Raw genomic sequence first — 12,782 nt, 5'->3', positions numbered from 1 at the left:
CAAACTCTCAAGCATGCACCCACACAGACCCAAACCCCCCAACCCCCAAATCAGCACACTTTCAAGCATGCACCCATACAGACCCGAACCCGCACCCCCCAAATCAGCACACTCTCAAACATGCACCCATACAGACCCGAACCCCCCACCCCCAACTCAGCACACAAACCCATAAAACATAAAACCCATACAGACCCGAACCCCCACCCCCAAATCAGCACACTCTCAAACATGCACCCATACAGACCCAAACCCCCCACCCTCCAACTCAGCACACACTCAAACATGCACCCATACAGACCAGAACCCCCCACCCCCAACTCAGCACACAAACTCTCAAGCATGCACCCATACAGACCCAACCCCCCCACACCTCCCAAATCAGCACACTCTCAAACATGCACCCATACAGACCCGAACCCCCCACCCCTAACTCAGCACACACACTCAAAAATGTACCCATACAGACCCGAACCCCCCACCCCCCAAATCAGCACACTCTCAAACATGCACCCATACAGACCCGAACCCCCATACCCCAACTCAGCACACACACTCAAACATGCACCCATGCAGACCCGAACCCCTACCCCCAACTCAGCACACACACTCAAACATGCACCCATACAGACCGAACCCCTACCCCCCAACTCAGCACACAAACTCTCAAGCATGCACCCATACAGATCTGAATCCCCCACCCCCAACTCAGCACACAAACACTCAAGCATGCATCCATACAGACCAGAACCCCCCAACTCAGTGCACACACTCAAACATGCACCCATACAGACCGAACCCCCACCCGCCAACTCAGCACACAAACTCTCAAGCATGCACCCATACAGACCAGAACCACCCCCCCAACTCCAACCCCCCCACCCCACTACTCAGCACACACACTCAAACATGCACCCATACAGACCCGAACCCCCCACCCCCCAACTCAGCACACAAACTCTCAAGCATGCACCCACACAGACCCGACCCCCCAACCCCCAAATCAGCACACTCTCAAACATGCACCCATACAGAACCGAACCCCCACCCCCCAACTCCGAACCCCCCACCCCCCAACTCTGCACACACACTCATACATGCACCCATACAGATCCAAACCCCCACCCCCAACTCAGCACACAAACTCTCAAGCATGCACCCACACAGACCTGAACCCCCCACCTCCCAAATCAGCACACTCTTAAGCATGCACCCATACAGACCCGAACCCTCACCCCCAAATCAGCACCTCTCAAACATGCAACCATACAGACCCGAACCCCCCACCCTCAACTCAGCACACAAACCCATAAAACATAAAACCCATACAGACCCGAACCCCCACCCCCAAATTAGCACACTCTCAAGCATGCACCCATACCGACCCGAACCCCCCACCCTCCAACTCAGCACACACACTCAAACATGCACCCATGCAGACCCGAACCCCCCACCCCCAACTCAGCACACAAACTCTCAAGCATGCACCCATACAGACCCAAACCCCCCACCCCCCAAATCAACACACTCTTAAACATGCACCTATACAGACCTGAAACCCCCACCCCCCAAATCAGCACACTCTCAAACATGCACCCATATAGACCCGAACCCCCATCCCCCAACTCAGCACACGCACTCAAACATGCACCCATACAGACCCGAAAGCCTCACCTCCAACTCAGCGCACACACTCAAACATGCACCCATACAGACCAAACCCCCCACCCCCCAACTCAGCTCACAAACTCTCAAGCATGCACCCATACGGATCCGAACCCCCCACCCCCCAAATCAGCACACTCTCAAACAATCACCCGTACAGACCTGAAACCCCCCCAACTCCGAATCAGCACACTCTCAAGCATGCACCCATACAGACCCGAATCCCCCACCCCCCAAGTCAGCACACCAACTCTCAAGCATTCACCCATACAGACACAAACCCCCCACCCCCCAACTCAGCACACAAACTCTCAAGCATGCACCCATACGGACCCAAACCCTCATCCCCCAAATCAGCACACTCTCAAACAAGCACCCATATAGACCCGAACCCCCATCCCCCAACTCAGCACAGACACTCAAACATGCACCCATACAGACCTGAACCCCCCACCCCCCAACTCAGCACACAAACTCTCAAGCATGCACCCATACAGACCCGAACCCCCCACCTCCCAACACAGCACACAAACTCTCAAGCATGCACCCATATAGGCCAGAACCCCCCACCCCACAACTCCGAACCCCCCACCCCACAACTCAGCACACACACTCAAAAATGCACCCATACAGACCCGAACCCCCCACCCCCCAACTCAGCACACAAACTCTCAAGCATGCACCCATACAGACCCGAACCGCCCATCCCCCAAATCAGCACACTCTCAAGCATGTACCCATACAGACCCAAACCCCCCAACCCCCAACTCCGAATCCCCCACCCCAACTCAGCACACACACTCAAACATGCACCCATACAGACCCGAACCCCCACCCCCAACTCAGCACACAAACTCTCAAGCATGCACCCACACAGACCCGAACCCCCCACCCCCCAAATCAGCACACTCCCAAGCATGCACCCATACAGACCCGAACCCCCCACCCCCCAAATCAGCACAATCTCAAACATGCACCCATACAGACCTGAACCCCCATCCCCAACTCAGCACACAACCCCATAAAACATAAAACCCATACAGACCCGAACCCCCACCCCCAAATCAGCACACTCTCAAACATGCACCCATACAGACCCGAACCCCCCACCCTCTAACTCAGCACACACACTCAAACATGCACCCATACAGACCTAAACCCCCCACACCCAACTCAGCAAACAAACTCTCAAGCATGCACCCATACAGACCCAAATCCCCCCACCCCCCAAATCAGCACACTCTCAAACATGCACCCATACAGACCGGAATCCCCACCCCCCAAATCAGCACACTCTCAAACATGCACCCATACAGACCCGAACCCCCATCCCCCAACTCAGCACACACACTCATATATGCACCCATACAGACCCGAACCACCCACCCCCAACTCAGCGCGCACACTCAAACATGCACCCATACAGACCAAACCCCCACCCCCAACTCAGCACACAAACTCTCAAGCATGCACCCACACAGATCTGAATCCCCCACCCCCAACTCAGCACACAAACTCTCAAGCATGCACCCATACAGACCCGAACCCCCACCCCCAACTCAGCACACACACTCAAAAATGTACCCATACAGACCCAAATCCGCCACCCCCCAAATCAGCAGACTCTCAAACATGCACCCATACAGGCCCGAACCCCCCATCCCCCAACTCAGCACGCACACTCAAACATGCACCCATGCAGACCCGAACCCCCACCCCCAACTCAGCACACACACTCAAACATGCACCCATACAGACCGAACCCCTACCCCCCAACTCAGCACACAAACTCTCAAGCATGCACCCATACAGATCTGAATCCCCCACCCCCAACTCAGCACACAAACTCTCAAGCATGCACCCATACAGACCAGAACCCCCCAACCCCCAACTCAGTGCACACACTCAAACATGCACCCATACAGACCGAACCCCCACCCCCCAACTCAGCACACAAACTCTCAAGCATGCACCCATACAGACCAGAACCGCCCCCCCAACTCCAACCCCCCCACCCCACTACTCAGCACACACACTCAAACATGCACCCATACAGACCCGAACCCCCCACCCCCCAACTCAGCACACAAACTCTCAAGCATGCACCCACACAGACCCGACCCCCCCAACGCCCAAATCAGCACACTCTCAAACATGCACCCATACAGAACCGAACCCCTACCCCCCAACTCCGAACCCCCCACCCCCCAACTCTGCACACACACTCATAAATGCACCCATACATATCCAAACCCCCACCGCCAACTCAGCGCACAAACTCTCAAGCATGCACCCACACAGACCTGAACCCCCCACCTCCCAAATCAGCACACTCTCAAGCATGCACCCATACAGACCCGAACCCCCACCCCCAAATCAGCACACTCTCAAACATGCAACCATACAGACCCGAACCCCCCACCCTCAACTCAGCACACAAACCCATAAAACATAAAACCCATACAGACCCGAACCCCCACCCCCAAATTAGCACACTCTCAAACATGCACCCATACCGACTCGAACCCCCCACCCTCCAACTCAGCACACACACTCAAACATGCACCCATACAGACCCGAACCCCCCAACTCAGCACACAAACTCTCAAGCATGCACCCATACAGACCCAAACCCCCCACCCCCCAAATCAACACACTCTAAAACATGCACCCATACAGACCTGAAACCCCCACCCCCCAAATCAGCACACTCTCAAACATGCACCCATATAGACCCGAACCCCCATCCCCCAACTCAGCACACGCACTCAAACATGCACCCATACAGACCCGAAAGCCTCACCTCCAACTCAGCGCACACACTCAAACATGCACCCATACAGACCAAACCCCCACCCCCCAAATCAGCTCACAAACTCTCAAGCATGCACCCATACGGATCCGAACCCCCCACCTCCCAAATCAGCACACTCTCAAACAAGCACCCGTACAGACCTGAAACCCCCCCAACTACGAATCAGCACACTCTCAAGCATGCACCCATACAGACCCGAATCCCCCACCCCCCAACTCAGCACACCAACTCTCAAGCATGCACCCATACAGACCCAAACCCCCCATCCCCCAACTCAGCACACACACTCTCAAGCATGCACCCATACAGACCCAAACCCTCATCCCCCAAATCAGCACACTCTCAAACAAGCACCCATATAGACCCGAACCCCCATCCCCCAACTCAGCACAGACACTCAAACATGCACCCATACAGACCTGAACCCCCCACCCCCCAACTCAGCACACAAACTCTCAAGCATGCACCCATACAGACCCGAACCCCCCACCTCCCAACACAGCACACAAACTCTCAAGCATGCACCCATATAGGCCAGAACCCCCACCCCACAACTCCGAACCCCGCACCCCACAACTGAGCACACACACTCAAAAATGCACCCATACAGACCCGAACCCCCCAACTCAGCACACAAACTCTCAAGCATGCACCCATACAGACCCGAACCCCCACCCCCCAAATCAGCACACTCTCAAACATGCACCCATACAGACCCAAACCCCCCACCCTCTAACTCAGCACACACACTCAAACATGCACCCATACAGACCTGAACCCCCCACCCCCAACTCAGCAAACAAACTCTCAAGCATGCACCCATACAAAACCAAACCCCCCCCACCCCCCAAATCAGCACACTCTCAAACATGCACCCATACAGACCCGAACCCCCCACCCCCCAAATCAGCACACTCTCAAACATGCACCCATACAGACCCGAACCACCATCCCCCAACTCAGCACACACACTCATATATGCACCCATACAGACCCGAACCACCCACCCCCAACTCAGCGCGCACACTCAAACATGCACCCATACAGACCAAACCCCCACCCCCAACTCAGCACACAAACTCTCAAGCATGCACCCATACAGATCCGAACCCCCCACCCCCCAAATCAGCACACTCTCAAACAAGAACCCATACATACCAGAAAATCCCCCACCCCCCCAAATCAGCACACTCTCAAGCCTGCACCCATACAGACCCGAATCCCCCACCCCCCAACTCAGCACACAAACTCTCAAGCATGCACCCATACAGACCCAAACCCCCCACCCCCAACTCAGCACACACACTCTCAAGCATGCACCCATACAGACCCGAACCCTCATCCCCCAAATCAGCACACTCTCAAACAAGCACCCATACAGATCCGAACCCCCCACCCCACAACTCAGCACACAAGCTCTCAAACATGCACCCATACAGACCCGAACGCCCACCCCCCAACTCAGCACACAAACTCTCAAGCATGCACGCACACAGACCCAAACCCCCCACCCCCAAAATCAGCACACTCTCAAGCATGCACCCATACAGACCCGAACCCCCACCCCCCAAATCAGCACACTCTCAAACATGCACCCATACAGACCCGAACCCCCCACCCCCAACTCAGCACACAAACCCATAAAACATAAAACCCATACAGACCCGTACCCCCCACCCCCAAATCAGCACACTCTGAAACATGCACCCGTACAGAGCCGAACCCCCCACCCCCATCTCAGCACACAAACTCTCAAACATGCACCCATACAGACCCAACCCCCCCACACCTCCCAAATCAGCACACTCTCAAACATGCACCCATACAGACCCGAACCCCCCACCCCCCAAATCAGCACACTCTCAAACATGCACCCATACAGACCCGAACCCCCCACCCCCCAACTCAGCACACACACTCAAACATGCACCCATACAGACCCGAACCCCCACCCCCAACTCAGCACACACACTCAAACCTGCACCCATACAGACTGAACCCCCACCCCCCAACTCAGCACACAAACTCTCAAGCATGCACCCACACAGATCTGAACCCCCCACCCCCCAACTCAGCTCACAAACTCTCAAGCATGCACCCATACAGACCAGAACCCCCCAACCCCCAACTCAGCGCACACACTCAAACATGCACCCATACAGACCGAACCCCCACCCCCCAGCTCAGCACACAAACTCTCAAGCATGCACCCATACAGACCCGAACCCCCCACCTCCCAACTCAGCACACAAACTCTCAAGCATGCACCCATACAGACCCGAACCCCCCACCCCCCAAATCAGCACACTCTCAAACATGCACCCATACAGAACCGAACCCCCCACCCCCCAACTCCGAACCCACCACCCCACTACTCAGCACACACACTCAAACATGCACCCATACAGACCCGAACCCCCCACCCCCCAACTCAGCACACAAACTCTCAAGCATGCACCCATACAGACCGAACCCCCACCCCCCAACTCAGCACACAAACTCTCAAGCATGCACCCATACAGACCCGAACCCCCATCCCCCAACTCAGCACACACACTCAAACATGCACCCATACAGACCCGAACCCCCAACCCCAACTCAGCACACACACTCAAACATGCACCCATACAGACCGAACCCCCACCCCCCCAACTCAGCACACAAACTCTCAAGCATGCACCCATACAGATCTGAACCCCCCACCCCCCAACTCAGCTCACAAACTCTCAAGCATGCACCCATACAGACCAGAACCCCCCAACCCCCAACTCAGCGCACACACTCAAACATGCACCCATACAGACCGAACCCCCACCTCCCAGCTCAGCACACAAACTCTCAAGCATGCACCCATACATACCCGAACCCCCCACCTCCCAACTCAGCACACAAACTCTCAAGCATGCACCCATACAGACCCGAACCCCCCACTCCCCAAATCAGCACACTCTCAAACATGCACCCATACAGAACCGAACCCCCCACCCCCCAACTCCGAACCCCACACCCCACTACTCAGCACACACACTCAAACATGCACCCATACAGACCCGAACCCCCCACCCCCCAACTCAGCACACAAACTCTCAAGCATGCACCCATACAGACCGAACCCCCACCCCCCAACTCAGCATACAAACTCTCAAGCATGCACCCATACAGATCTGAACCCCCCACCCCCCAACTCAGCTCATAAACTCTCAAGCATGCACCCATACAGACCAGAACCCGCCACCCCACAACTCAGCGCACACACTCAAACATGCACCCATACAGACCGAACCCCCACCCCCCAACCCAGCACACAAACTCTCAAGCATGCACCCATACAGACCCGAACCCCCCACCTCCCAACTCAGCACACAAACTCTCAAGCATGCACCCATACAGACCCGAACACCCCACCCCCCCATATCAGCACACTCTCAAACATGCACCCATACAGAACCGAACCCCCGCCCCCCAACTACGAACCCCCCACCCCACTACTCAGAACACACACTCAAACATGCACCCATACAGACCCGAACCCCCCACTCCCCAACTCAGCATACAAACTCTCAAGCATGCACCCATACACACCCGAACCCCCCACCCCCAAATCAGCACACTCTCAATCATGCACCCATACAGAACCGAACCCCCCACCCCCCAACTCCAAACCCCCCACCCCAAACTCAGCACACACACTCAAACATGCACCCATACAGACCCAAACCCCCACCCCCAACTCAGCACACAAACTCTCAAGCATGCACCCACACAGACCCGAACCCCCCACCCCGCAAATCAGCACACTCTCAAGCTGCACCCATACAGACCCGAACCCCCCCGCCCCCCAAATCAGCACACTCTCAAACATGCAACCATACAGACCCAAACCCCCCACCCCAACTCAGCACACAAACCCATAAAACATAAAACCCATACAGACCCGAACCCCCCACCCCCAAATTAGCACACTCTCAAACATGCACCCATACAGTTCCAAACCCCCCACCCTCCAACTCAGCACACACACTCAAACATGCACCCATACAGACCCGAACCCCCACCCCCAACTAAGTACACAAACTCTCAAGCATGCACCCATACAGACCCAAAATCAGCACACTCTCAAACAAGCACCCATACAGACCAGAAAACCCCCCACCTCCCCAAATCAGCACACTCTCAAGCATGCATACATACAGACCCGAATCCCCCACCCCCCAACTCAGCACACAAACTCTCAAGCATGCACCCATACAGTCCCAAACCCCCCACCCCAACTCAGCACACACACTCTCAAGCATGCACCCATACAGACCCGAACCCTCATCCCCCAAATTAGCACACTCTCAAACAAGCACCCATACAGATCCGAACCCCCCATCCCCCAACTCAGCACACAAGCTCTCAAACATGCACCCATACAGACCCGAACCCCCCACCCCCCAAATCAGCACACACTCAAACATGCAACCATACAGACCAGAACCCCCCACTCCCAACTCAGCACACAAACCCATAAAACATAAAACCCATACAGACCCGAACCCCCCACCCCCAAATTAGCACACTCTCAAACATGCACCCATACAGACCCGAACCCCCACCCTCCAACTCAGCACACACACTCAAACATGCACCCATACAGACCCAAACCCCCCACCCCCAACTCAGCACACAAACTCTCAAGCATGCACCCATACAGACCCAACCCCCCCAACGCCCAAATCAGCACACTCTCAAATAAGCACCCATACAGACCAGAAAATCCCCCACCACCCCAAATCAGCACACTCTCAAGCATGCACCCTTACAGACCCGAATCCCCCACCCCCCAACTCAGCACACAAACTCTCAAGCATGCACCCATACAGACCCGAACCCCCACCCCCCAAATCAGCACACAAACTCTCAAGCATACACCCACACAGACCCGAACCACCCACTCCCAACTCAGCACACACACTCTCAAGCATGCACGCATACAGACCCGAACCCTCATCCCCCAAATCAGCACACTCTCAAACAAGCACCCATACAGATCTGAACCCCTCACCCCCCAACTCAGCACATAATCTCTCAAACATGCACCCATACAGACCCGAAAGCCCACCCCCAACTCAGCACACAAACTCTCAAGAATGCACCCACACAGACCCAAACCCCCCACCCCCCAAATCAGCACACTCTCAAACATGCACCCATACAGACCCGAACCCCCCATCCCCAACTCAGCACACAAACCCATAAAACATAAAACCCATACAGACCCGAACCCCCACCCCCAAATCAGCACACTCTCAAACATGCACCCATACAGACCCGAACCCCCCACCCTCCAACTCAGCACAAACTCAAACATGCACCCATACAGACCCGAATCCCCCACCCGCAACTCAGCACACAAACTCTCAAGCATGCACCCATACAGACCCAACCCGCCCACACCTCCCAAATCAGCACACTCTCAAGCATGCACCCATACAGACCCGAACCCCCACCCCCCCAAATCAGCACACTCTCAAACATGCACCCATACAGACCCGAACCCCCCACCCCCAACTCAGCACACAAACCCATAAAACATAAAACCCATACAGACCCGAACCCCCCACCCCCAAATCAGCACACACTCAAACATTCACCCATACAGACCCGAACCCCCCACCCCCAACTCAGCACACACACTCAAAAATGCAACCATACAGACCCGAACCCCCATCCCCCAAATCAGCACACTCTCAAACATGCACCCATACAGACCCGAAACCCCCATCCCCCAACTCAGCACACACACTCAAACATGCACCCATACAGACCAGAAACCCCCATCCCCCAACTCAGCACACACACTCAAACATGCACCCATACAGACCCGAACCCCCACCCCCAACTCAGCACACACACTCAAACATGCACCCATACAGACCGAACCCCTACCCCCTAACTCAGCACACAAACTCTCAAGCATGCAGCCATACAGATCTGAACCCCCCCAACTCAGCACACAAACTCTCAAGCATGCACCCATACAGACCAGAACCTCCCAACTCAGTGCACACACTCAAAAATGCACCCATACAGACCGAACCCCCACCCCCCAACTCAGCACACAAACTCTCAAGCATGCACCCATACAGACCAGAACCGCCCCCCCAACTCCAGACCCCCCCACCCCACTACTCAGCACACACACTCAAACATGCACCCATACAGACCCGAACCCCCCACCCCCCACTCAGCACACAAACTCTCAAGCATGCACCCATACAGACCCGAACCCCCACCCCCCAAATCAGCACACTCTCAAACATGCACCCATACAGAACCGAACCCCCCACCCCCCAACTGCGAACCCCCCACCCCCCAACTCAGCACACACACTCAAACATGCACCCATACAGACCCGAACCCCCCACCCCCCACTCAGCGCACAAACTCTCAAGCATGCACCCACACAGACCTGAACCCCCCAACTCCCAAATCAGCACACTCTCAAGCATGCACCCATACAGACCCGAACCCCCAACCCCCTAAATCAGCACACTCTCAAACATGCAACCATACAGACCCGAACCCCCCACCCTCAACTCAGCACACAAACCCATAAAACATAAAACCCATACAGACCCGAACCCCCACCCCCAAATTAGCACACTCTCAAACATGCACCCATACTGACCCGAACCCCCCACCCTCCAACTCAGCACACACACTCAAGCACGCACCCATAGAGACCCCAACCCCCCACCCCAACTCAGCACACAAACTCTCAAGCATGCACCCATACAGACCCAAAACCCCCACCCCACAAATCAACACACTCTAAAACATGCACCCATACAGACCCGAACACCCCACCCCCAACTCAGCACACACACTCAAACATGCACCCATACAGACCCGAACCCCCCATTCCCCAAATCAGCACACTCTCAAACATGCACCCATATAGACCCAAACCCCTCATCCCCCAACTCAGCACACACACTCAAACATGCACCCATACAGACCCGAAACCCCCACCCCCAACTCAGCGCACACACTCAAACATGCACCCATACAGACCAAACCCCCACCCCCCAACTCAGCACACAAACTCTCAAGCATGCACCCATACGTATCCGAACCCCCCACCCCCAAATCAGCACACTCTCAAACAAGCACCCGTTCAGACCTGAACCCCCACCCCTCCAAATCAGCACACTCTCAAGCATGCACCCATACAGACCCGAATCCCCCACCCCCCAACACAGCACACAAACTCTCAAGCATGCACCCATACAGACCCAAACCCCCCACCCCCAACTCAGCACACACACTCTCAAGCATGCACACATACAGACCCAAACCCTCATCCCCCAAATCAGCACACTCTCAAACAAGCACCCATATAGACCCGAACCCCCATCCCCCAACTCAGCACACACACTCAAACATGCACCTATACAGACCGAAACCCCCACCTCCAACTCAGCGCACAAACTCAAACATGCACCCATACAGACCAAACCCCCACCCCCCAACTCAGCGCACAAACTCTCAAGCATGCACCCATACAGACCCGAACCCCCCACCCCCCAAATCAGCACACTCTCAAACATGCACCCATACAGAACCGAACCCCCCACCCCCCAACTCCCAACCCCCCACCCCACTACTCAGCACACACACTCAAACATGCACCCATACAGACCCGAACCCCCCACCCCCCAACTCAGCACACAAACTCTCAAGCATGCACCCATACAGACCGAACCCCCACCCCCAACTCAGCACACAAACTCTCAAGCATGCACCCATACAGACCCAAACCCCCCACACCCCAACTCAGCACACACACTCTCAAGCATGCACCCATCCAGACCCAAACCCTCATCCCCCAAATCAGCACACTCTCAAACAAGCACCCATACATATCCGAACTCCCCACTCCCCAACTCAGCACACAAACTCTCAAACATGCACCCATACAGACCTGAACCCCCCACCCCCAACTCAGCACACAAACTCTCAAGCATGCACCCATACAGACACAAACCCCCATCCCCCAAATCAGCACACTCTCAAACAAGCACCCATACAGATCCGATCCCCCTAACCCCCAACTCAGCACACAAACTCTCAAAAATGCACCCATATAGACCCGAACCCCCAACCCCCAACTCAGCACACACACTCTCAAGCATGCACCCATACAGACCCGAACCCCCCACCCCCAACTCAGCACACACACTCAAAAATGTACCCATACAGACCCGAACTCCCCACCCCCCAAATCAGCACACTCTCAAACATGCACCCATACAGA

Source organism: Ambystoma mexicanum, chromosome 3q, assembly GCF_040938575.1.
Source record: "Ambystoma mexicanum isolate Mex_15411 chromosome 3q, UKY_AmexF1_1, whole genome shotgun sequence".
NCBI classification, from domain to species: Eukaryota; Metazoa; Chordata; class Amphibia; order Caudata; family Ambystomatidae; genus Ambystoma; species Ambystoma mexicanum.
Note: the sequence above shows the minus strand (reverse complement) of the source record.